The sequence below is a fragment of the Mauremys reevesii genome, linkage group 4 (assembly GCF_016161935.1).
Source record: "Mauremys reevesii isolate NIE-2019 linkage group 4, ASM1616193v1, whole genome shotgun sequence".
Lineage (NCBI taxonomy): Eukaryota > Metazoa > Chordata > Testudines > Geoemydidae > Mauremys > Mauremys reevesii.
The window spans coordinates 72,929,368-72,954,247 of NC_052626.1; the positions used below are offsets into that span (position 1 = coordinate 72,929,368).

The 24,880-nt window shown below is 47.0% G+C and overlaps 1 protein-coding gene across 3 annotated transcripts in view; it reads right to left on the minus strand.

Annotated features, from left to right (window-relative positions):
* The window catches only part of CREB3L1 (cAMP responsive element binding protein 3 like 1), a 61,462-nt gene that overhangs the window by 25,669 nt on the left and 10,913 nt on the right, over window positions 1-24,880 (minus strand). Inside the window, exon 1 of one of the 3 annotated variants that reach the window (XM_039538851.1) lies at window positions 8,235-8,260. The exons of the other annotated variants lie outside the window; for them this stretch is intronic. The gene's annotated coding sequence lies outside the window, so the exon portion shown is untranslated. Of the gene's footprint in view, window positions 1-8,234; window positions 8,261-24,880 lie in introns of those variants that run through there. 3 annotated transcript variants of the gene reach the window in all.

Below are 24,880 nucleotides of genomic sequence, written 5' to 3' on the forward strand. Positions count from 1 at the left end.
CTAGATAAAATCAGCTTTCTATTTATAAGGTAGGGTTCAAATGCTCAATGATATATCTGCCTTTTTATCTATCTATCCTGTACATACCCAACTAGCTATCTCTCTGTCTCCCTTATATACCCACCTATCTGTCTATGTAGGGTTTATACCATATACTATTTAATAGAAGAAAGAGCTCAAGGAAAACTTGCGTGGTAAAAAAATGTAAGTACACCAAAATGTGTTCTTCTGAGACTGTGCTTAGTGACATAAATGTTCCCATGTGTTCTCCAAACAGCAGTGGGCACCCTGGTACCAAAGATAACAAAACCCAACCACTGATTTCTATCAGTGAGAAAACATTAGTGTAATCAAAATAACAGGAAGGCCCCATGTTGTATTTAATTTCCTTTAGGATTTCACAGCCCCTCTGTGGACCCTATGAGAATGTCCTAAGGCCAATGAACGCCTGTGAAATTCTGCTTCCTGATGAAATTTAAACACCACAGATGGCCGCCTGTTAACAGCAAACAATCATTCCACTGATAGCCAATAAATCTGATCCCATGCAGAACCTGTTTCCCCTGAGAAATGCGCTCCTATTGAGAAATCAGATCACTAACTTTTCCATTTGATACAACAAAACATTGGTGGGGCAATGAGAAAAATGATGGCTTCCCATAGCCAGCTGAAAATGGATCCCATTTATCAGCAGAGTGACGCTTTGGGGTCAGAGAGAAGAAAGAGAAACCTAGATTACGTAGGTGGTCTTAAAAGATCTGGATAGAGCTGACTCAAAGTCAGAGAAGACTAGGCAGGCCAGGAGTGGCTAAAGAGGGGAGAATGTGGCGTGGGGCGGGGGGCACTGCAAGCAAAATACTGAAATATTGAGAGCAATGGCATGTGTGTGTGAGAGAGAGTGAGATAGAGGCATATATTACAGCCCTCTGAGTACCAGTGGAAGGAGACCATGTACCAGGAGGAGCCTGAGAGGGTACAGGTGTGTGTATTCCCTTCATTCTCTAAAAGCAGAGCTGAGGGAGGAGTTGGCCAGGGGACCCCGGATACCACACTCCACTAGTTCCTGTTCGAACAGGAAGGTGTGTTTGTTTTACTTTAGCACAATATCTTTCTGCAAACAGAGCTCTGGCACTGAGAGGGTTGGAGAGAGGAGCGGGCTGCAACTGGGCAGCCCCCCTGCCTTGCCAGGGGGAAGATGGAGAGAGCAAAGAGTGGGGGGGGCAGTTTGCAGTTGGTCGCACCCTCCCACGCCCCTGCCTTCGATTTGAAAATCAGACAACAAAGGAGCACTAAGGACGCATTTCTCCCTTCCAGCTCTGGAGTCTGCAACTCCTGCTTTCCTCCTGGCACTAGCTTTTCTGTGCCTTTGTTTCCCTCACCCTCACTCCTGTCCTCCCAGTCACCCCAGGGGCAGGCTGACATGGAGCCATCCAAACCTCCCTTGGGATTACAGAGAGTATGGCGAGGACTGAGAAGGAGGTACTTTCATTCTAAGCCCTGGTTTTCAGCCACTCACAGGACATTTGGGCACAGTAAATCTTCCAAGCTTGTTCTCTGGCAGAGGCAAATTTGGTTCAGTAGCTTAGTAAAACCCACTTGGCCCTTTTCAAGTATGCATTTTTGTGCTTGGATGAGTAACAGAAAACAACTCAAAGTTGCCCTTGGCATAACCCTTTGTGAGGAGAAGGCCACTGAGTCAGAGGAAGACACCTGGTTTACCCAAGTTACCTAATTAGCATTGGGAAAGTAGCATCTCTGTCTCTTCCTGTGTGTTTGGAGGCCGCACTGCTCTGAACATTGGCTCTAAAGAGCACACATCCATACAGATGCTGCTGCACCTCCTCTGTGTCTTTTCTTTTTTAAACGAAACAAGCAAACTCAGTGTAAGAAAGGATGATCGTGTAACTATAAGGGTGGGAATGTAAGTAGAAAAGTGAAAGAATCCAGAGTTCCGACATACCAGGCTCCCTCCAAGGTGAGCAAATATATGAAAGAACAAATCCACAGTCAAACCTACGTATGTGCTGAGGGGTGGAGGAACAGCTGCTGTGGGAATCATCAATGACTTTTCTGTGAGTTTCAAATCTCCTCCATAACTTTGTATTAACAAAAGGGATGAGGGTGGGGAGAGAATCAGGGAGAAGTTGCACTGAATCATGCAGTAATTTCACATAAAATCCTCATATCTGCATCCCAACTCCAGTTAGAACAAGGATCCCTGATCACACTGTGGTCTCCCAAGTAGAGGATAAACAGAGGAAGTGTGATGGCATGACATTGATTTAAAACAAAAGGGTCATCTCACCACTGGAGGAGGGTTATTTACAGGTTATAAATGAGGGAAGGGGAGCTTTTTTTCTTAATTTCATAGCTGTTTGGCTCAAACACCAACATTTTTCAAAACAGCCATTGATTTAGGGCACTTTTTCTTTTAGGCACCCAAAAATTAAAGGGACTCAAAATGAGTGGCCACTTTTGAAAATGTGGCTATAGATGTCAAAGCTGTCATTACAGAGATGCAAGAGGGCTGCTTCAAGGTACCACTTTTCCTCCAGGGATGTTAGCTAATTTGTACAGTGAGGAGAGAACTGGAGGTGGGAGAGATAAAGGGGTCCATACCCGCTCTGCAGATCCAAAAGGCAATTACATCAGGGGGTGCAAACCTGGCATTGGCCACTGTCGGAAGACAGGATACTGGGCGAGATGGAGCTTTGGTCTGACCCCGTATGGCCGTTCTTATGATTCTGATCCTTCAGCAGGTGTAAATATTCTAACTGCCTGTTCACCAGTGCTGCTCCCTTTCATCTCTCACCAGACACTCATTTACCAGCTCAGGACTAATCTAGGGTGTCTCTGAGTGAGGGTAGCAGACCAGGGCTTTGGAGCAGAGCCCAGAGCTGGAGCGTGGAGCAGCTCCAGAGCAGTGGAGCTGCAGGTTTTTGCCTGGAGCTGGAGCAGAGCCGGAGCACAGCTCCAAAGCCCTGGTAGCAGAGATAAGAGAATGCTGTGTTTAAGGTAGGGCAGTCTCTGAGATTGGGGATAATTATTATTATCAAAGATGGCACCAGGGATCAGACACCCATAAATGGAAAGTGCACACAGAACAATTAGATTTGTAAATTGTTATTTTTACCCAGAAAAGCTGGCAGGGGCTCAGAAGCAAGAAATGGGTGGGATGGGGGCAGGGAGGGAAAGGAAGGAGAGATAAAGGGGAGGCAGAGCCAATGCGGGTGAATGACTGTGAATGGCTAGCCAACTACAAAAGCAGTTTCTCCTCCCTTGGTGTTCACACCTCAACTTCTAGAAGAGGGCCTCATCCTCCCTGATTGAACTAACCTCGTTATCTCTAGCCTGATTCTTGCTTGCATATATATACCTGCCTCTGGAAATTTCCACTACATGCATCTGACGAAGTGGGTATTCACCCACGAAAGCTCATGCTTCAATATGTCTGTTAGTCTATAAGGTGCCACAGGACTCTTTGCTGCTTTTAGCAAAGCGGGTGATAACACCACTTTGCAATTGGACATATCTATGTTGGAGATGACTGGGCAGTGAACTGCCCAGTCACAGAAGTGCTGTTGTGTCCCTCATGATGGGCTTTGGTCTCCCATGCTGCCAACACATAAAATTAGCTTGGAGATAAATTTCTGAGCAGTACATTTATCCATGTTCATCTGGCAAAATGATAAAATAGAGTCTGCGTGTCCAGATCCTTTGGTGATGAGCATCCTGAACCCTGTGGTAATGGACAATCTAGAGCCTTTGATGATGGACGCCTCTGAAACACATCTAATAAATACATATACAACTAACACAGGATGCTCAAACTCTATCCCCCTGAGGCCTCCACTGGCATCTGGCCAAGAGCCAGAGCGCTGCATCTAATTTGCGTAGAAGGCTTCAGATTTACAACTACCCTCATCTTTAGTTTGGAGAAGCCCTAGGGAAACTACAGAAGACGGTATACAATGTGATCACTTGGGCCAGAAAGGAGCATTGCATATTGGGGTCTGTAGTCTCTGCAGACCACACCTCCATATTAAAAAGGAGGACCTCTGTGGACCACATTGTAGAAGTCCCTGGACTAGACTTTGTATAGACTTTACTTAATGCTCTCGCAGTAAGGAGATCAATAGAGCAAAGGCCAGAAACACACAATTAAGAGTGAGGCCTAAGAAAGGAATTCACAAAGGCTTGGATATGAATGAAGATGGGGATAATAAGGAGATGCATAGAACAGGCTCAGAGTCCCACAGCATCTTCCTAGTCTAGAATCTCCTTCTGGAAGCATCTTCTTCCTGCTAGGTGAGACCTGCCAAGTCTCCCATGGGATTCAGCTGTGATATGATGAAGGATTCTGCAGTGAGCTTCACATAGCTAGAATCTCCCTCATGATTTTTTGAAATCAAGTTCTTATAAATGGTCTCAGTTTAAGCCAGCTAGGAAATGTGATCTTCATCATCTTAGTCCAAAAGGAGGGACGTGAAATTGACTTGGAGAAAACTTCTTCCAGATAGGATCCAAAGCTAACAGCTCACTCTCCGTTCACATCATTCCCTCCTGCTATCTCCCCCTCCCTTTCATGCTCTCCTTCTTTCTCATTCGCTTTGACCATGCTCTGCAGCCAAGAAATATCACGAGATATATTTCCAAAGCGGTACTGCCAATGAGCGGTCAGGAAGGGGGCAGCCAAGGGACAGCAGCCCCATGGTGATGATGTGCAGGATTTCCTGATCCAAACCACGGTCTCTGGCGCCCCTCCCCTTCAACACTGTTCCATGGAGATGGGATATGCATGTGTGCATGTGTGTGCTGGAGCCATGGAGCAGCCTATCTCCAAACACAGCTATCCCAAAAGCATCTCTAAGATCACAGGAAAATCTGCTCAAGTTAAGACAACTCATCAGCAAAGAGAGAGTGTGAGTCTTTGAGACACTGGTTCCTGCACCCTCCCAAGCCTGGTGACTGACACATGCATTGAATAGTCCAAACATGTTTCCACCACATGTTTTCACCCAGACCTCACACTCAGAGTTGCTTGAATGGCAAGCTCCATGTGTTTCTGCCTCTCATTTAAAGAGCCCCTTCCTGGTATACAAGAGTTACCTTGGGAGCTAGCATAAGACATCCAAATGTGAGCTCTCCATTTCCCCCACCTCAACAGTCACCCGAGCTTGGACCCTCATCTCTCTCCTCCACTAGCCCCACTATTGTGGGCTCTCCCCTCCCCATCTTTTATTGAGCTGCTTTGGGACAATCTCCCTTCAGATTTAGTTCAGTTCTCACAGCCTTGTCACTGCTGCTATGAAACTCAGTGGTTTCACTCCAAAGAGGAACCAGCAAAGAGCCAGTCCAGTTGAGCTGTAGCCCATCCAGAAGTTTAAGACCTTTGCAGGTTGGAGGTACTGCACATGTTGGCAGACTAGCAAATATGGAGGGGATTCTTCTAAGTTTTCTCTTTTATTTTTTAAATATTTTTCCTCTCTGCTTGCCAAGATAAATCTCCCATTCCAGCTGTGACATCTGCATTTCCTTTCTCTGCTTTCACTGAGGAATGAAGCCTCTACACTCCAGCTTCACAGCAGAGATTTCCTATTCATTCCAAGAAAGAAGAGCCCACATGCTCCAGCCAGTCCTTTCACCCTCTTAAAAATGTGGTGAATTTTAGTGCTCATGAAAGTGAAGGCCTGACAGTGCTAACAAGAGCCAGGCAGAGTGTGGGCAGATGCTATGCAAGCTTTCCTCTCAGAATGCAGTCAATGCATCTCCATCCTGACCTTCAATCCCTCCTGCTATCGTAGTCTGGACTTCTAAAGAGCTATTCCAATGCACTTCAGTCCTGATCTGCACACCAGCTATTCCAATCTAGTCCCTCCCCAACATGCACCTCCATCCTAACCTGCAGCTCCCTGCTATTCCAGTCCTTTCCCACAGCTCTGCGAATACACCTCAGTGCTAACCCACAATTCTCCGTGCTATTCCAGTCCTGGATATCTATGCATCCCAGCTGAAACACTTCAATCCAATTGATTGGGATCTGCTGACCCCACTGCTATCCCAGGCCCTCAATTCTGACCTGCAGCACCACCTGCTATTCCAGTCTTCAATCTTTCCCAGAGATTGCCAAACATGACGAGTTTTTCTGTAATCGTTTTTAGTGGCAAGACTTCAGAAAACATCCAAATCCCTGACATGCTGCACTTTCAGAAGGCTCACAGGCTGACTGTACAGCTCTAGAGGCTGTACCAAAGTTTGTCATTAAAATTAACAGATAGGCGTGGGAGGAGGGGAGTTTCACACCATCACAAACAATGCAGGGGGTCCAATCCCGCACAGGAGAGGTACGATATTTACTTATTTTCAACCTGTAATGTATTTTGAAACTTAGATGGAAGGTGCTTGTGTTATTATTCCTTGGCTGTGGCCCCTGTCCCTGACATTTCATGGAATCACAATGAATATCATGCACATTTCATTGCAAAAGCTCCTTCCACAAAATATCTGTGTCAAGGGCCTGGATTTACAATTTCTAGAGATAGGTGCCACATGTCATGCTAGGGATGATGCAGACTCCAGATAGTCAGAAGAAAGTGTTCAGTAAACTGGGACAGGATAACCCGCTACCCCAGATATCATAGAGAGGAAGTGGCAGTTATTAGAAACGTCATACTACTCTTACCCAGGATCTCTTCTGGATATTAATGATTCCTCTGCACTTTGGCCACATAAAACTAGAAGAGATCAGTTTCCAGCTAATAACTAACTCATTTATTTTACAAATGTTTTCCATTGCAATTTTTTTTGCTTAAACATATGCCCATCTTAGATATGTATGTGATTCCAACAATGTAATATACCTCACACCCCTCTGAGAGGTAAGGTAGTGCTATATTCTGCATTTTATAGATGGGGAACTGAGGCACAGGGAGGCTACAGCCTTCTCCACACTGGCAGCAGCCTAGGCTGTAGGGTACGTATAGCTTGACACTACAGCGAAAAGCAGGCTGCATCCATTTTCGTGTGTAGCCGTGAAAGGTTCTGGTAGGGGGCAGGCAATGGGGAAAGGCTCCGGCAGCAGGGAGCAGCTAACACAGCCTTCCCTCACTGCTTTTCCTCTGCTTTCCCTGGGGTGGGGAAAGGCTCCGGCAGCTCCCTGCAGTGAGGAAAGGCTTCAGCAGCATGGAGGCACTGGGATGCTAACCTGCTAAAAACAGCAGTGTAGATGGGGGAGGCACTGGTTGGGCATGTAGAGAACCGTACATATCCTAAGGTTCTGGTGGGTCTTTACTCACTTAAGCAGTGCCTCACTGCAGGGGCACTGGAACCATGAGAGGGCATGGCCCTCCACTTTCTAACATGGGCATAGTTTGGGGGGCATAGGGCTGCATTGCCCACCCAAACTTCAAGCCTCAGACAGGCACATTGATCAGCTCCCCCATCACGAAGTGCAGCGGCTGCCAGCATCACCAGCCTCTTTCCTTAGCCCCCACTCACTAGGAGGCCCTCCATTTGCCCTGGGCAGCATGCCCTGAGGGTAGGGACCCAGGCTGGGGACTGCTCTCAGGCATTCCGCCCTCCCACCCAGGGCTGGTGGAGGATCTAGGGCTACCCACATATGCCTGTGCTCCCTGGGCAGCTCTTACCACTGCCCAGCTCCAGCTTTCCACCTGACCAGGGGGTGGGTCCTCTGGGGGAAAGAGGAGGAGCAAGGGGGTGGGAGTCTCATTCCTCCCCCCGAACTGCTACCAAGGCTCTGGGTAGACATAGCCTAAGTGACTTGCCCAAGTTCACACAGGAAATCTGTGGTGGCCCAGGGAATCAAAGTTAAGTTCTAGACTAGTGCCCTAACCATCCTGGCCTGCTTGGGACTCCCTTGGAACATGAGCAGACTGGGGCTACTGGGCCAGTTCAGCCTCCTACTCAGACCGAGAGCGAGGGTGGGAGACCCCTAACCTGGACCAGACACAGAAGGAGAGACCGTGGCGACCAATCGTGCGCTGTGGCTACCGCACCAGGTCATTTCCACCTGGCAGGTCTGTGCCTACAAGAGCGGGGCCGGGAGGCTGCTGCCAGGGGGGAAGGAAAGCTGAGGAGAGGTGGAAGAAAGGAGGGCAAGCACAGGACGCGAGGAGAAAGGGGAAACGGGCGGTAGGGAGGGCTAGCGAGCTGCAGGAGCGAGGAGCTCTGCTGGATCCCACCCCAGCCCCGGGGCCTGCAAAGGGTTAACCTACGTCCCGAAGAGGCCTTCTAAAGAACACAGTGAGGAAGCTGACAGCCCATTGGCCAGCTCCGAGGGACCCAGGGCCAATGGGGAAGCGCCTGCCAGCCGAGCAGCTGTTCGGCGACGCTGAGCTGTGCCGATCAGGAGGAGTGCAGGGTTAGAACGGAGCTGCTCGCCGCGCGCTCGCAGGCAGAGCCGGGCCCGGGGCCGGGCCGGCCCGCACGTGCAGCTCGCACGGGGGCAGCCGGCCCGGCCCGGCCCGAGGTTGTGCGAGGGGATGCGCTCCTGCCGGGAAGCCACCGGCGCTCCGCCCTCCCTTTGGTCCTAGGGCCGCTGTCACCGCAGCTAGCCGGCCCCGCAGCGCTCTGCCTTTGTCACGCCGGCTCCTGGAGTCAGAGGGTGCGAGGCACCCCCGGCAGACAGCCCGCCCGCGCAAAGCTTGTGCCCCCGCCCCCAAATCTCACCCGGGACTCGGGTAGTGCCTAGGTCTGTACGGGTGCTCTGCCCGGGGTGAGCGTGACCTGGGGAAAGCAGGATGGGACACAAGCACCTCTCTGGGTTTCTGTATCACGTTCACCACTGTAGTAGCTGAGCACCTCACTGAGTCATCACTACCTCTTATGAATAGGGTGCCACTTCCCCCAAGCCACCTAGGACCACGAATGGGGCACAGCCCTTCACAGGGTGGGATTAAGGGGGAAGAAATCCAGCCTTCAGCGAGCAAGTGGGGCAAGTGTCCAAGAGGAGGAAATTCTCCTCCCTTTTGCTTCAGATTTCCACGTTCCAGCTGTCTGTGCTGTGAATCATAGTGTGATAAAACAGGCGAGCCCAGCAGGTCCCCACGCACAGGATGGGGGTATTCCTACAGAGAATGCTGCTGCCCGCAGCCTGAATTCAGAGCCTGTTGGGGAGATGTAGTTGGTGCATGGTATTTTCATGGTCAGACAAGCTATTGCCTCATTTTCATACAAAGAGACCTTGGCCTCCCCAAGGCCCATGAGTCTGTGCCTTTGAGTCATTGTATTTGTGTAGGGGTGGAGTGGGAATGGAGCCACACAGATTCATACAACAGATCCACTAACCAGCTGCAAACTGCTAAAACTAATTCAGCCACCCAACTCTTCAAACCGGCATGGCTAGCTCTGAGTTTCCTGGCAGACACTGGGATCTAGACATGGTTGGGTCTAAACAGAACCATCCCTGGTCTCCATCTGCTTCCCTAAAACCAATTACAAATCAATCTGGATCATGTGTGGCAGTCTGAAGCCCAGGGCATCTGGGAGCATGTGTTGCTATCATGAAGGAAATACAGAAGGCTGGAGGGTGACTGCCCCACTCCATAGAGAACACTCCCAGGGTTACTCAATTCCCAACTCCCACTGACTAACAATCTGACCCAATGCAAGAGAATGTTAGAAATGTCACTTCACACAAACCCACATCAAGCGCCGCCTTCTTCCAAAGCTACACTCAAATGGTCACTCACAGAACCCAATTCTAGTTCTCTCTTTCCCTGGGGCTGCATTCAGAGGACATTCACACAAATAATAATCCTACAGTACAAGTCTTCCCCCATTTGTGCTATACAAACATGAAATAGTTAATCCAGGCATGAGATCGGAGGGGGGCATAGAAATCCAGTTCAGATTCTTTCACTGCTGGACCTGTACCAGACTTCAGTGCTGCCAGGCTCTTGCTTTGTTTGTTTGTTTTTAAAGGATTCAAGTCCAGAGCACACCTGGGAGTGTTTTGAACTTGTCACACACATACAATCTGCACAAGGTCCCAGTGCTTGCCTGTCTGCAGCCCCTGCTCTCAGCCCCTGGCCACCCATGCAATACCAGTTTTTTATCTGGGTTCCAGTACCACCTTTTAGTTCCGGTGTCAAAGCGTTCTGTGTTCTGACACAGCTTGCTGATCACACACTGGAGCTCAGAGACCCAGTAGCATAATTCCCAAACCATCTCAAATTATGCTTCACATGAGATTCTTCCAGGTTACTGATGCACCCAGTCCCCATGTATCAGACCTAACTAGGAATCAGATTCTGGTCCTCTGATTCCCAGTGTGATTTGGTCTCAGTACCGCATCCCTTCATGTTTCTGACTTTTTGCCCAGTTCTCTCTGGCTGTTTTTAATGAGTGTCTATGAAGAGACAATTCCAGTCTGGGAGCTCTGTCGACTTAGCACTTTGGTACTCACTCATTCCACAGTTTGCATCTCCATCTGTGGCAGACACAGAGGTTTACTATTCACCCCCTCTTCCCTCACAACCCCCAATGGAAAAATCAGCTGATGGAATGCACAATATTGTTAAAAACACACACACACACTACAGACCACATCAAAACCATGTGGCTGGAATCAGTCATGCAATGCTAACCTTAAACTTTTCACGTCCTTCATTGGGGAGGAATTTTGAGAGACAACCAGGCACTTGGGGGTGGTTGGGTTTGTTTTTTAACTTTATGATTTTGTCCCAAAAGGAATAAGGAAAATGTATAAATCACACTCTGATTGGATCTCCCAACAGACACACTAAAAGCGCCTTCTATTACAGTCCCAGAGAAATCTAGGTCCACCAACATCTCCCTCACATCTGGGCTCAGCTTGTTTTGTGTAAATGTGTTTGACAATTGGCCATGTTGGTTTTGCTGCAGGGAGCAGAGCCCCAGAAACTGCGAGTATCCAAGAGGTTAAAAGCATCTTGGTAGGTGTGTGATGCTGTGGGTGTGGGGCAGAGCCCCCCAAACTGAAGGTACCAAAAGGATTGGTATCACAGTAGTATGATCACCTGTGCACCATGGGGAACACTTGCATCGAATCTATGCCAAATTTCTCAAATGCAGACAAGGCCCATATATTCTTTGTACAGTGAATATAGATGGAAAGTCTAGTTTGCCAGCTGCAAGGAACTAGCTGAGTCTGCAGAGTCCTGAATGGAGACAGGCAACTCTCCATTCCAGTCATCAGCATCCTGAAGGACAGAAGAAGGAATTCCTGCTCTTTCCTGCTACCATCACTCCATATATAGTACATACACAACAAAAGCCAAAATTCTGCCCTGGATTACAACTCATCGTAGCCTAATGGGGTATAAAGTCAGAGCAGAACTTGACCCACACACACTTGAGGGAGCACAACCCTGTTATTCCAAAGTGATGCATTTAGACAAATGGGAGTGATCCCTCCCCTAAGGTTAGGAGTGTATCCCCACTTTGGTTATCCAGGAATCTTGCCTTCATAGGGTTTAGCTGTGAAAACTTCAGCTTTGAGAACTCATAACATCTGCCAATTAAAAATTCTAGCATTCTTTATTTATGGCTATTAATGCCAATAGTACATTCCTATCTCAATCAGCTCTTGTAAGCAGAGCTTCTGCAGAATGACTTGTGTTTCTCTGTGCAGCACTCCATAATGAAACTACAGAAACCCCCACAGATATTTCATTATTCTCTATCCCCTTACTAGTCCAGGCCCCGGCAAAGACTTAATGCCAGCAACAGCTTTGAGAGGAAGCAGATTTGTAATACTCATCACTACTCATCAGTAATGGACATCCTCAGCCCCTTCACTAGGGTTAATGCAGATGCCCTACTTCTTAGGAGTAGCTTAACAGTCTCAACAAAAGGTTTTTAACAGACTCACTAGAATCCCAAGTGTAAATGCTGAAGGGGTCAACTGAGCCATCAGCCTTTAGAGGCAGATAATGTAAATTCTATGCCATTGTGTGTGTGATGAGATCTTAAAAAGCATGGTTCTGTTTGTGGCCATGGGAGAGTCCAGAACTCTTTTGGTAAGATATGGGGTTGATGTCTTTTGCCAAAATTTCTCCTCCCCTCTCTGTTGTACAAAGTGTGTTTGTTGGCTGATGCATCCCACCCTGAGGTGGCTCTATGATGGTGGGGCTGTGCAGTTAGTTGAGTGCTTTGGGACAGGTTGCATTGAAAAGCTAGAGGAATGTAAGGAACGGGATTATCCTTATTAACAATTCATCATCTTATAGGAAGTGCCTGTCTTTCAAATCCAACTCTGCTACATCTTCATCTCCTCCCAGACACTTTCCCTTAAAAAAATATCCCAAACAGCTCCCTCCCCAGGGCTCTCAAAGACGCTGCAGCCAAAAAGCAATCAGAGTTCTCTTGTGATGCACATCTGCATAAAATGTCACTATGCAGCCTGCAAAAGAAGCCAGCCCCCAAACTGCAAACCTACAGACAAACCCTGCAGGTCTGCCCAGAGAGCTTAAGGAAAACTTCTGCCTGATGAATAGCAGCAATCAAAATGTTAGGATACATGAGATAAAGGATGGGCAATAATACTGAGAATAATAATATGCCAGGTTCTGAATCAATTGTAGGGGGTCATCTGAAATATTGTGTTCAGTTTTTACCACCCTGTCACCAAAAGGCTAGGGCAGAATAAAAAGAGTCCAGAGACAGTGTAGACATATAAGTGATTAGAGGCCTGGAGAGAGTTTCATATGAGGAGAGATTGAAAAGATTGGGACTGCTTAAAGAAGACACAAGAGATGATATGTTAGAGGTATACAAAATAATGAATGTTCTAATAAAGGTAAATCGGGAGCCCCTATTCACTTTTTATTATAATTCATGTAGGTGGAGACATAGAAGGAAACTGAAAGACAACAAATTTTAAACAAATAAAAGGAATTTTTATTTAGTCAATAGGTCAATAACGTGCCACACTGGTAATTAGTACAAAGGGTCAATGTTGGGATATTGTTAGCCTTTTCCAGAGGGTCTGGCTGGAGAGTCTTGCCCACATGCTCGGGGTTCAGCTGATCGCCATATTTGGGGTCGGGAAGGAATTTTCCTCCAGGGTAGATTGGCAGTGGCCCTGGAGGTTTTTCACCTTCCTCCGAAGCATGGGGCAGGGGTCGCTTGCTGGTGGATTATCTGCTACTTGAAGTATTTAAATCATGATTTGGAGCATTCAACAGCAGAGTCAAGGGAGAGAATTAGTTCAGGAGTGGGTGGATCGGCTTATGTGGCCTGCATCTTGCAGGAGGTCAGACTAGATGATCATAATGGTCCCTTCTGATCTTGAATTCTATGATTCTATGATTCTATGAATTACTTTTTACTCAGTGAAAAATAGCATGTGGAACTAACTGCCACAATATATCAATGGAGCCAAGATCTTAATAGGGTTCAGAGGATTAGACATTTATATGGATAATGAGAACATCCACTGTTACATTAGGTAATATTAAAAATAAGATAAAAAGATATACAGCTTTCTGCTTCTGCACATTAACCAACCACTAGCTGATGGGGTTAGGAAGAAACTTCCCTTATGAACAGCTTATTCCATAATTGTCACTTTTTGCATCTTCCTCTGAAGCATTTGGTACTGGCAGCTGATACTGGGCTTCTGGAGTAGGTGGACCATTGATCTCATCTGGTACAGCAACTCCCATGTTCCTATGAGCCTGCTGTTCCACAGAGTGTGGGGAAGGAGGGACACAATATAGTAAGAACACAGGCCTGGGAGATAGAGGGAGACTGTTTTGGGGTGGGAATTTATTTTTCCTTTATGATTAGATTCAATTATCTCATTCAACCCATTTCTCTCAATACCCAAGGAGTGAATCAGAAACAACCCCTATCCTGCCTCAGGGTAGGTCCCAGAAGAGCAATGGAGGAAGCAGGCTTCTGAGGTGGAAGACAGCACTACGCTATTCAGTTCAGAAGGCTCAGGCTTTAACACCATACACTGCTAGTGGCTTTGAACCCTGATCCTTCATGAAGGGCAACCTCAGACCAAGAAGGTCTGGACCAGAAAGGAGAGAACTTGTGATTCGCAGCTGAGAGGCTTTCACCCAAAATCGCGAGAGAAGTCAAGCCATGCTGCTGGAAAATTCTTCAATGGGCAGACTGAGAGGGAGCTGCCCCCAGCATGTTTATGTAACTAACAGATTGAATAGGGTCTCACCAGCTGCTAAATTGTTTATGGCTTTAAGGCTGTGATATGCACAGGCATCACGGCAAGGGGGGAGCTCTCTGTGAGGCTGGAGCAGGAGGTAAATGTGTCTCTAGCTCTGCAATGTTCATGCTTCTGGGCACGGGCTGTTTTCAAAGTGACTCAGCTTGGAATGCAGATTTCTGACCTGCTGCCAGTAACCCAATGGAAAGTCTGTGCCCTGAAAAACAGATAGGAAATTTAACTTTAACTCGTACTTTGAGGGTATCATTTTCACCTCAGCATCAGAGCTGGAGAAGTGAGAGTCTGGAGAAAGCAGGACAAAGTTAATTTCCTTCTTAGCCCCAGCAAGGTGATGGGCCCTCTAGGTCAGGTTGCTGTTCACTGTTGGGGCACCCGGGGGGGCTAACCCCAAGGCTAATTCCATTCTCCCCCACAAGCAAGGCTGTGGTGCTAACTGGTGGTAGCAGGAAGATAGGGGAAATCCATAGTTCTGTGAAAAAAGCATTGTTCTCCTCAGATCAGGGGCGCTAGTCCCTCTGCTCAGCTGGAGAGAGTCCTGTTGCATTGGCTGCATAATAAAATTTCAAGGTTGAGGTGCCAAGGCAGCATGGGTCAACACCATCCCACCACTTTCTTCCCTCACCCCAGGCATTATATCTCTCGCGATTATCATCCCCAAGAAGGTAGACTTCTCCCTGACAGGGCACAGCAGCTGTGTCCTAAGTTCCTTCCCAGCAAGGTTTCCTTAGATCCCTAACTAGCAAAAAGAAACAAAAGGAGTTCATTCACCTGAAAGCGGAGACCTACGCACTTTCCCGGGAATAAATATCACATTTTTCTTTGACAATGGCAAATTCCCAAAGACCCACCCCTGAACATCCCAAGTCAGGCACATGATTCCAACTGCAAAGAGTCTGCAGAAACCTGCAGATTTCAGGGTGTTATCCCAGGCATGTTTGCAAATTACAATAGGATACAACTGATAGTTTCGTAGATTTTAATGCCAGAAAGGACAATTATGATAATCTAGTCCAGTGGTCCCCAAACCTAGGGTAGGGAGACTGCTTTAGCCCTGCCGACTGGACTTTTAGCGGCCTATTAAAATCTCCCGGATTGCTCTTAACTTTCACTGGGAGATCGATGCTAATTCCGGTAGACTTCCGGCCAATCCAGGAGGGTTGGCAACCCTAGTGGCCCTGGCAGCTGGCCTGGCCATGGCTCGACTCCCAGCCCCGGACCCAGCTTCAGGCCCCAATCCCAGCTCGGCCGCAGCCCCAGCCCATCCCCCATCCTCAGCCCCTGACCATGGTTCCCACCCTACTCCCAGCCCCCAACCCACCCCCCGCTGCGGCCCCAGCCCTTGGCTCTGGCCCCGAACATTGCCCCGCTCCCAGCCCCGGCTCCCAACTGTGGCTTAGGGGGCGGGGCATGGACAGAGGTAAGGGGGAGCATAAGGTAAAAAGTTTGGGGCCACTGATCTAGTCTGACCTCCTGCATAACATAGACCATAGAATTTAATTCAGTCCATTACTTGTAATTGAGCTACTGCATATATTTTGGAAAAATGTCTAATCTTTATTTTAAAAGACTTCCAGTTATGGAAAAATCATCAAGTTCCTGGGTAAATGGTTCCAATGGTGAATCACCCTCACTTAAAAATTGTGCATTATTTCTAGTCTGAAGTTGCCTAGCCTTAGCTTCCACCCATTTAATCTCATTATGCCTTTGTCTGTGGTATTAAAGAGACTTCTATCAGAGATCTTCTCCTCAGGTAGGTACCTATAGATCAGGGGTTGGCAACCTTTCGGAAGTGGTGTGCCGAGTCTTCATTTATTCACTCTAATTTAAGGTTTCTCATGCCAGTAATACATGTTAACATTTTTAGAAGCTCTCTTTCTATAAGTCTATAATATATAACTAAACTATTGTTGTATGTAAAGTAAATAAGGTTTTAAAATGTTTAAGAAGCTTCATTTAAAACTAAATTAAAATGCAGAGCCCCCCGGACTGGTGGCCAGGACCCGGGCAGTGTGAGTGCCACTGAAAATCAGCTCGCATGCCGCCTTCGGCACACGTGCCATAGGTTGCCTACCCCTGCTATAGATCATAATTAAGTTCCATCTTAACCAATGCAACAGCTTGGTGGATACCTATCCTAGCTGATTATTTTGCTAACTATAGATACAATCTTCCTCCCATTAAAGTCAATGGGAGTTTTGACATTTATTTCAGTGAAAGTAGGATCTAGCCATTTAGGTAAATTTTACCATTGAGTTTAAAGATTAATTATTATATTACTTGTATTCAGATTTTAAGATAAATAGATCACAGATGGACGCAAGCAACTCCTCTGGGAAAACAAGAAAGTTTGGTGTGAAATGGTCAACAGTGATGTAGAAAATGCAGAGGTAACAAGATTATCTGACCCCTGGAAAATTAAGGCAAAGTCCCCAGTGGTTTGGCTTTCCAACATTCTTTCAGATAGTACCCAATTAAATAGTTATATAGCCATGCAGAACTGAAAGCAGTGACAGGCCCCGTGTGTCTGGGATGATTTTGTGCCAAAGGAGACAGACAAATCCATAATTAATCTGCAAGAAAAAGGCACGACCAACAAAATATTCCCCTTCTGGCCCCCAAAGAGCAAATGGCTTTTCCTAAGTATGAAACTCTTTTCATTTATTAAATTCCACAACTTGTCAAGTTTGTGCTCCAGTATATGAGTTTGTGACTCCAGGATCTCATCTGGAGGTTCATGGCACCCATTCACTATTCTGTAAGAATTCTTCTGATGTGATCACTCTTAATTTAAATCTCTGGGGCCTGATTCTCCCCTGCTTTGTTCCTTATTCTTCCTTCTCAGCCTCTCAAACAGGGTACACACGTCCTTCCCTCCCTCCATGCCTCTCTCCTCTCTCTCTATCTAATTCTGGTGTCCTACCCTCATTAATTGGGTGATAAATCTCACCCTGCATCTTGGGTTAATTTTCTGTAGGGTTTGAATGGAGTTTTGGAAATGCTCTTGGACAATAAAAACTATTCCTTTGAACTGGGGCCAGCTGGAAGGAGCTCCCCACACTGCAGCTGACATTCAGGCTTTGGCTTTCATTCTCACCAATTCTTTCCTCTCCTATTCTCTCTAGTTTTTGCAGAGTTAGAGTTTTCCTTGGGTTTCATTTATGGAGCAGGCAGTGAGTTTGTGAATCTCTTTATTAATTATTATTAATTATTATTATTTCTGTTTCTGGTTGACCCTCTGAGTGGCAAGGGGTGGTTTCCTCTCTCTGTCCCAGACATAAAAGAGCCCAGGCATGAAACTATCTCTGTTGCCACCAGCCAAAGCAATGACTCAAAATCCTTGGCCCACTCCCAGGAAAGATGCTGGATTTTCACCAGAGGCTGTCATCTTTCCTCAGCAACTCTCTTGCTCAGCAAGGATCAGTCCCTGCCTCCAGGCAGAACATGCCTGACCCTCCTGCACAGGACCACCTTCAGCACATTATCCAGCAACGAGAGCAAGGCACTGCTCCCTCTAAGCACAGTCAGTCAAGGTGGCATCTTAATCAGCCAGTGAAATCCATACTAGACAAAATGTCACTCAACAGAGGCTGAACCGGCCATGTACTCAACAACCCCAGCCCTGAATCCCTGGAGAAAGCAAGAATAAAGCACATGGCCAGGAGAAGGAGTCATGGGTAAGAAGTCATAATGTGCTGTCGTCAAACTGTTGCTTACTGATTCACCCCAGTGCTGTCTACATCTCTTGAATCAGAGCTGAGATCAACATGTCCTTGAGCAGGGACTGTAGCATAAGTATGGCAGGGCCGGGCAATGGTTGCAACTATGTTACTCTGTGAGGGAAATCTTTTCTTCAGGCCCAGAGCATCCACGAGCTCATCTATGCCCATGCCTCTGTGTGTTGCTCCATTTCGTCAGGATACAGGGATAAACCCTGTACTATTTGCTTCTCCTTGAATTTACCCAAAACAGAAATAACACTGTGCATCTAGATGGGCCTTTTCACTTAAAGATCTCAAAGCACTTTGAAGAGAAGAAAACTGTAGCACAGAGAAGAGAAATGATTTGCCCCAGGTTACACATAGTCAGTGGCAAAGTCAGGATGAAAACTCAGACCTAGGACCTATCCACTGGACCACACTGCCGTAAATGAATGAAAATTAACCACCACATTACTATGTGATATAGTGTATACAGAGAGTGGTACCAAATTAGGGGGCTTGAGAGCTGATGGCCCTGATGCTAGCAGCTCACCACAGATAGCTTCTCCCAGACAGGGTAGGATGAACATTTAGCACAGTGGGCAGTATCAAACAATGCATTAACCCAGTCTTCCCCCTTTTCCACCAACCCCTGCAAGCCTGGCTGATTTCCAGAGCAGCAATGGCTTTATGATTATTGGGCCCCAGCATACTAGAATTAGTGACTGAGATCACACATTGCCTCTTCCTTCACTTCCACTGGAGTGTTGGATCAAGTAAATTGTGCCTCGTACCAACAGAGGAAGTCCACAAGCTGCAGAACTTGAATGGAATGCAAGATTCTCAACAGTCACTGTCTTTGCTGGTGCTTAAGGGCAGGGGCGGCTCTAGACATTTCGCTGCCCCAAGCAGGCTCTAGACATTTCGCCGCTCCAAAGCTGTGGCTCTGGACCAGTGGACCCTCCGCAGGCACGCCTGCGGGAAGTCCACCGGAGCCACCTGCCGCCCTCCAGGCGACCGGCAGAGCGCCCCCCCCGCGGCATGCCGCCCTGCTTGGGGCGGCAAAATGTCTAGAGCCGCCCCTGAACCGAAGCCGCCTGCCGCCCCCCTGGCGACCGACAGAGCGCCCCCCGCGGCATGCTGCCCTGCTTGGGGTGGCGAAATGTCGAGAGCCGCCCCTGCACCGGAGCCGCCTGCCGCCCTCCCGGCGACCGGCAGAGCGCCCCCCGCGGCATGCCGCCCTGCTTGGGGTGGCGAAATGTCTAGAGCCGCCCCTGCACCAGAGCCGCCTGCTGCCCTCCCGGCGACCGGCAGAGCGCCCCCCTGCAGCATGCCGCCCCAAGCACGCGCTTGGCGTGCTGGGGCCTGGAGCCACCCCTGCTTAAGGGAGACCTCCTCCAGGGCTGAGCAACAACGTTCCAAACATTATCCTGAGGGATCATCCTACTTCCACGCCAAGGTGTTGTTCAAGCCAACACACACTTTGTGCAAGGATCTGGCTCCCAAGGTGACAAAGCTGTCAGCAAAACGGTGTGCAGTTTCTCAGTTTGCAGAAATGCAAAGCACACCAGCAGCTACTGAGGACCAGCCAGGAGAACTCCACAAATAGCAACAGGAAATCAAAGTGCCCACACCAGACATGCGCCAGCTAAGAGGCTATCCAGAGCATGAAAAAAATCAAAGCTGGACAGTGGAGATTACATCATGCAGTGGATAAACCTGTGAGCCTGTCCAACTGGAGCCAGGCCAACAGGTCCAGATGGCTGAAGAATGTGCTGAATAAATAGCTACCTCTGTCTCCTCCTCTTCTCTCTTTCTTCTATGTTCTCTCTATTTTCCCTCTTTCTTCCCATATTCTCCTCCTCTCTTGCCCTTTTTCTCCTTCCTCTTCTCTCAGAAAAATAATGTATCCTCAAGAGATGGTGCATTAAAATATTGATGATATATTTAACCATAATTATCACATTATGCATTGAAAGGCAGCCCCGTACAGCTGACAGGGCACAGGAGAATTGGGTTCTATCTGCAGCTCTGTCACTGGCCAGCTGCATGATCTTGTGCAAGTCACTTCACCTCTCAGTACCTCTTCCCCTCCCACTCTTTGTCTATTTAAACTGTAAGTTCTTTAGAGAAGGGCCTGTCTCTTACTATGTATTTGTACAGTACCTAGCACTGTGAAGCCTCAATCTCAGTTTGGGGCCTTTAGGCACTACTCTGGGTCATATTAAAATTAACAGTTAAAATACTGTTAAATCAGACTCTTCTTTGTGCATAACAGTATCAATGGTGCCATCTGATACGCCCCATAAGCTCTTCAGACCATCTTCTAGCACTCAGGATAAGTGAAAGGGGGCAACAATTCTACCAGGTTTATAAAAAGCAGGTAAAGGGACTACTTGGAAAAACTAAAATATGTACAGTTTGGCAGGCCTGGGCAGTATCATAAGGAAATTTACTAATAAATATACTGAACCCATGACAATTGTTTTTGATAAGTCACAGAGAACAGGACAGGTGCCAAAGAACTGGAAAAAACAAATATGATACTATTCTTAAAAAATGGACAAAGGAGCAATCCATGCTAACACCATCCAGAAAATCTATCTTTAAACACAAAGGAAACAACTACTTACTATTTAAGGAAAAAATCTCCAAACAGCTACAAGACAATGCACCCATGTGCAATAAGCAGCTTTGGGGACTGTTAGATCAACAGGGATCTTCTATTGTCCCCCCAGTTAGCAGGTGTCAGTATCCTGCATAAAGCGGCTGAAGTTCTGCTGGCTCACTGGGACAGGTGCAGCGTGTTAAATCCTTCCTGTATATAATAGAGGTGGGAGCATCTTTTGGGGACAGAAGCAACTTTGCCCAGGGGGCAATCCTAGGGGCAGCCATACCTAGGGAGTAAGCTTTGATCGAAGTTTATGTTGTGTTATTGAGTTGCAAAGCCCAGGAAGGGGTTAAGTTTTGACACTGACTCAGAGTCTGTTTGTTCTCTTGGGGATGGAGTAGGGACAGGGACTCAAGCCCAGCTTCACAAAGGTACTTAGGCACCTAAGTCCCAGTTTTGGCTCCACTGCAATCCACAAGATTCCTACCAAATCCTGTAGGCTCCTAAACTCAGTCGGCACCTACATTTTCAGGGTACAAGTTCTCTCAATACCTATGTATCTACCTCTGAGCAGGCACATTGCTGCCTCCCTCTAGGCATTCAGATGTCTATCTCTTGCCTAAGCTCCAGGACAATTTGCAAACTGGGGGAAGATAGACATTTGTCTACCTATGTCATGTGCAGGGCCAGATTCAGTAGGTGTGCTCAGAGGCCACCTAATGAATCAGACTCAAAGTCTGATTGGAAGAGGTACCCCTCCGACAGCATTACTTTTAGCCCAGTGGTTAGAACACCTGACTTGGATGTGGGAAATCCAGGTTCAGCTCTCTCCCCCACCCCCAGCTAGAGGAGGAGACAGATTTGAACAGGGGTCTCCCACCTCACAGGAGGCCCAATGACTATTTAAGTATTTATCCACAGCAGAACAGTCACTGGACCAGAGAAAGATGAGAATGACTCTGTAGTCCAGTGTTAAGGCACCCACCTGGCAGGTGGAAGACTCCAGGGCCCAGTTCCCCAGCTCCTACCTCTCTTTCATTATTTACCCACCATGGAACAACTTCCACAGGGGAGACTGAGGGAAACCCAAATCAGTCTATCCAATAGCTCACTGGTTATAGCACTCCCATAACAGGTGGGAGACGCCTGTTCAAATTCTCTCTCACTTTCTGGCAGAGAGGGGGAAATTGAACCTGCATCTCCCACATCCCTAACTCATTCCTGCAAGAAACGCCTCAGGCACCTAAGCTTCCTGTCACCAAGTGGCTGGTTCCCATTTGTGGATCACTAAACATAGATATCTTATCTCTGAGAAGGGCAGAGCTTAGGACTCAGTATGTTGTCGACATCTCCCACTGGGTAGCTTAGGCGGCTCCCCTATTAGGATGCTGGCTTTTCTGCATCTCATTCTAAGGCATCTCTCTCCCCTCATTCACTGTATACTGAGCCTAGGTGCCTAACTTGGCTTTGTGAATCAGTGTTGTTCCTGTGATTTTCTAGGTGCCTAAAAGTTAGGTTCCATGATGTTCAGTGTTGCAGTGTCTAGGTCCTCTTGTGAATCCCACTTCAGTTCATCCATTGGGATCAGAAGGAACAAATCTTTTTATTTTCAGTTTGGAATATAGAAAGCAAGAGTAGCAATGCAGCATTGTTACACTTGTGTAAATCCTGAAGCTATCTGAGGCCTGCTCTACACTAAGAAGGGGGGGTCGAACTAGGGTACGCAAATTCAGCTACATGAATAGCGTAGCTGAATTCGAAGTACCCTAGTTCGACCTACTCACCGGTCCAGACGCGGCGGGGTCGAACTCCGCGGCTCCCCCGTCAACTCCGCCACCACCGTTTGCAGTGGTGGAGTACCGGAGTCGACCACAGCGCTTCCGGAGTTCGAACTATCGCGTCTAGATCAGACGCGATAGTTCGAACTCCCAGAAGTCGAACTCACCGCGTCGACCGGGAAGGTAAGTGTAAACCTATCCTGAGTAAATCTGGACTGACTTCAGTAAAGTTACTCTAGATTTACTTGGTGTATTTGAGATCAGAATCAGACCTATAGAGTTCAAAGGTATGGAATAAGGATCTTATGACTCCTTCAGTTCAGCTGTATTCATTCAGTGCCTGATTCACTGAAGCCAATGCAAGAACTTCACTGACTACAATGGGCTTTGGATGAGGTCCTTCATGCAGAGTGCTGTGGAAGTAAAGTATATGATACAGTGAGGGACTTCCCAAAGTCTTAACAGTAAAATTAACTCAAATTGAGTTGCATGGGAGCACCATTAGGTGGGCTGACATTGGCTATACCAAAAGGCTGCTGGTGGCAACAGCATGTCAATTAAATGTGTAAATGACACTAACTTGGTGCTGTTCGCAAGAATCAAGTAGTAATACCAAGGTATTACTTGGACAGGAACATGAAATACAGCCTGCAGAATATTTGAGGTCTTATGCACCTGGCAGAAACCAACCACAGTTTATAATGCCCAACATTTATGTAGCCCATTTCATCCACAGATTGCAAAGCATTGCACAAATATGAATAAGTATTATCATCCTCCTTAATTAACCTACCCAAGATCACACACCAAGTAACTAACAGAGCTGGGAATAGAACACAGGTCTCTTAACTCCCTGGGCTAATGGCCCATTCACAGGACCACTGACCTTTACCAGCTCAGTTCAATTGGCAAGTAAATTGCACCTCACAGCACCTCACCAACTCCCACGTCACCATATTAGCATGAAAACAACAGAGAGAGTTCAGAGATGATCTAATTACTATGCCAAGAACTTTGAGATAGAGAGACTGAAAAAGGCTTTGAAAAAAAGTGTTCCATCAACATTCTTTAAAAATGTCATAGCTTATTTCCCTTCAACTAAACTGCTTATCTTTCAGTTCCTTCCCTGGGGCAGCTGTTAGCTCCACCAAAAGCACTTGCCTGTCCTCCCTCCCTCTCTCCTTTGGGTGTCATTAATTTACCATCTAGATTCCATTAAGCCATTCTGAATGCAAAACTTAACTAACAATGAAATGCACCCACAAACATTGACCTCTTCTTTATTCAGCTCTGCTCATGCCTCAGAGCAGCCTTTTTCATGTGTCATAGTATGTGCACTCAAACTCTCCATACATTATTTCTTTCTGAAAAAGCTCTACTAGGAAAAGGAGTATCACTAACAGTGGAAATCCAGGAGGATCAAGGACTCTCTGCATATTGGCTGGTGGGGACATGTTGACATAGGTAGAAGCTCACCATGCAAGAATTCCAGCAGCATTGCAGTGAGGAAGCTTATCCTGCTAGAAATGAATTCCAGTGGGTACCAAGAGAGTAAATGTATCCTGCTAGATTTCTAGTAGGCACTGCAGTGAGGAAGCTTACCCTGCTAGAATTCCACTGGGCATCAGAATAAGGAAGCTCACACTGCAGAAGGACCCCTGACAACTTATCTATAAGCACCAAAAAAGAATGTACTAGCCACCTCCCTCCTATGCAATAAACCTCGTAACTGATACAAAATGTATGTATAGTGCTACCTCTGCCACCAAGTGAATGATAACACTCCTGTTGAACAGGAGCTTGATCATCAAACTAAAGATGTTACTTTCTATTTGTTCTAGGAAAATGACCAAGTTTAAGTCAGGCTTACCTAATACAAGTGTCATCACTGTTTGAGATAGTGTGACTCATGCAACCTTAGAAGGACATAGGGTTCATCACAGCCCAGAGAGAGAGAGATGAACAGGGAGAGGTTACTGGACAGCGTGTATCATAGTACACACATTCAAACCCTCCATGTGACCTTGTCTGGTGTGTAGAGAAGTCCTACTTCAAGCACCTTTTCACTTTGACACTGACCAGGCCAGAAAAAGTCCATAGGATTATGAAGGCAGACAGATAATGAGAGATTTAGCAACAGAAAGGGTGAGAAAAGGAGGAAGGAGAAAAAAGGAGAGAGAGGGTAAGGGAATACAGGAGACCATAAAGAAAAAAGGAGAGGGGATAGTCAGGTGGGTTCCTGAGCATCATGAATGAGAGAAAGGACATTTCAAACTCTTCTTCCTTGCAGCAGGAGAGAAACGGAAGTTTGTTTTCTAGAGCAGCCAGGAATAACTAGACAGATGTAAACATTGCATGGTGGGTACATGGAAAGCAACTGGATTGAAACACACAGCCTGCCTTTCAGTGCACTACCTGCAGTCACCTCCTATTCTGGCATTGCACTAAGGTTCCCACTCCCTGCTCTAGCTTTTCCTGCTCTGAGAACGAATACAAACCATGCAATGGTAGACATACTAAGCCAAGAAAGCACCTAACCATTCAGTCCTATTTTTACAAGGCCTTATGTGAGCTTCCCATACAGGAACAAAAAAGGAGA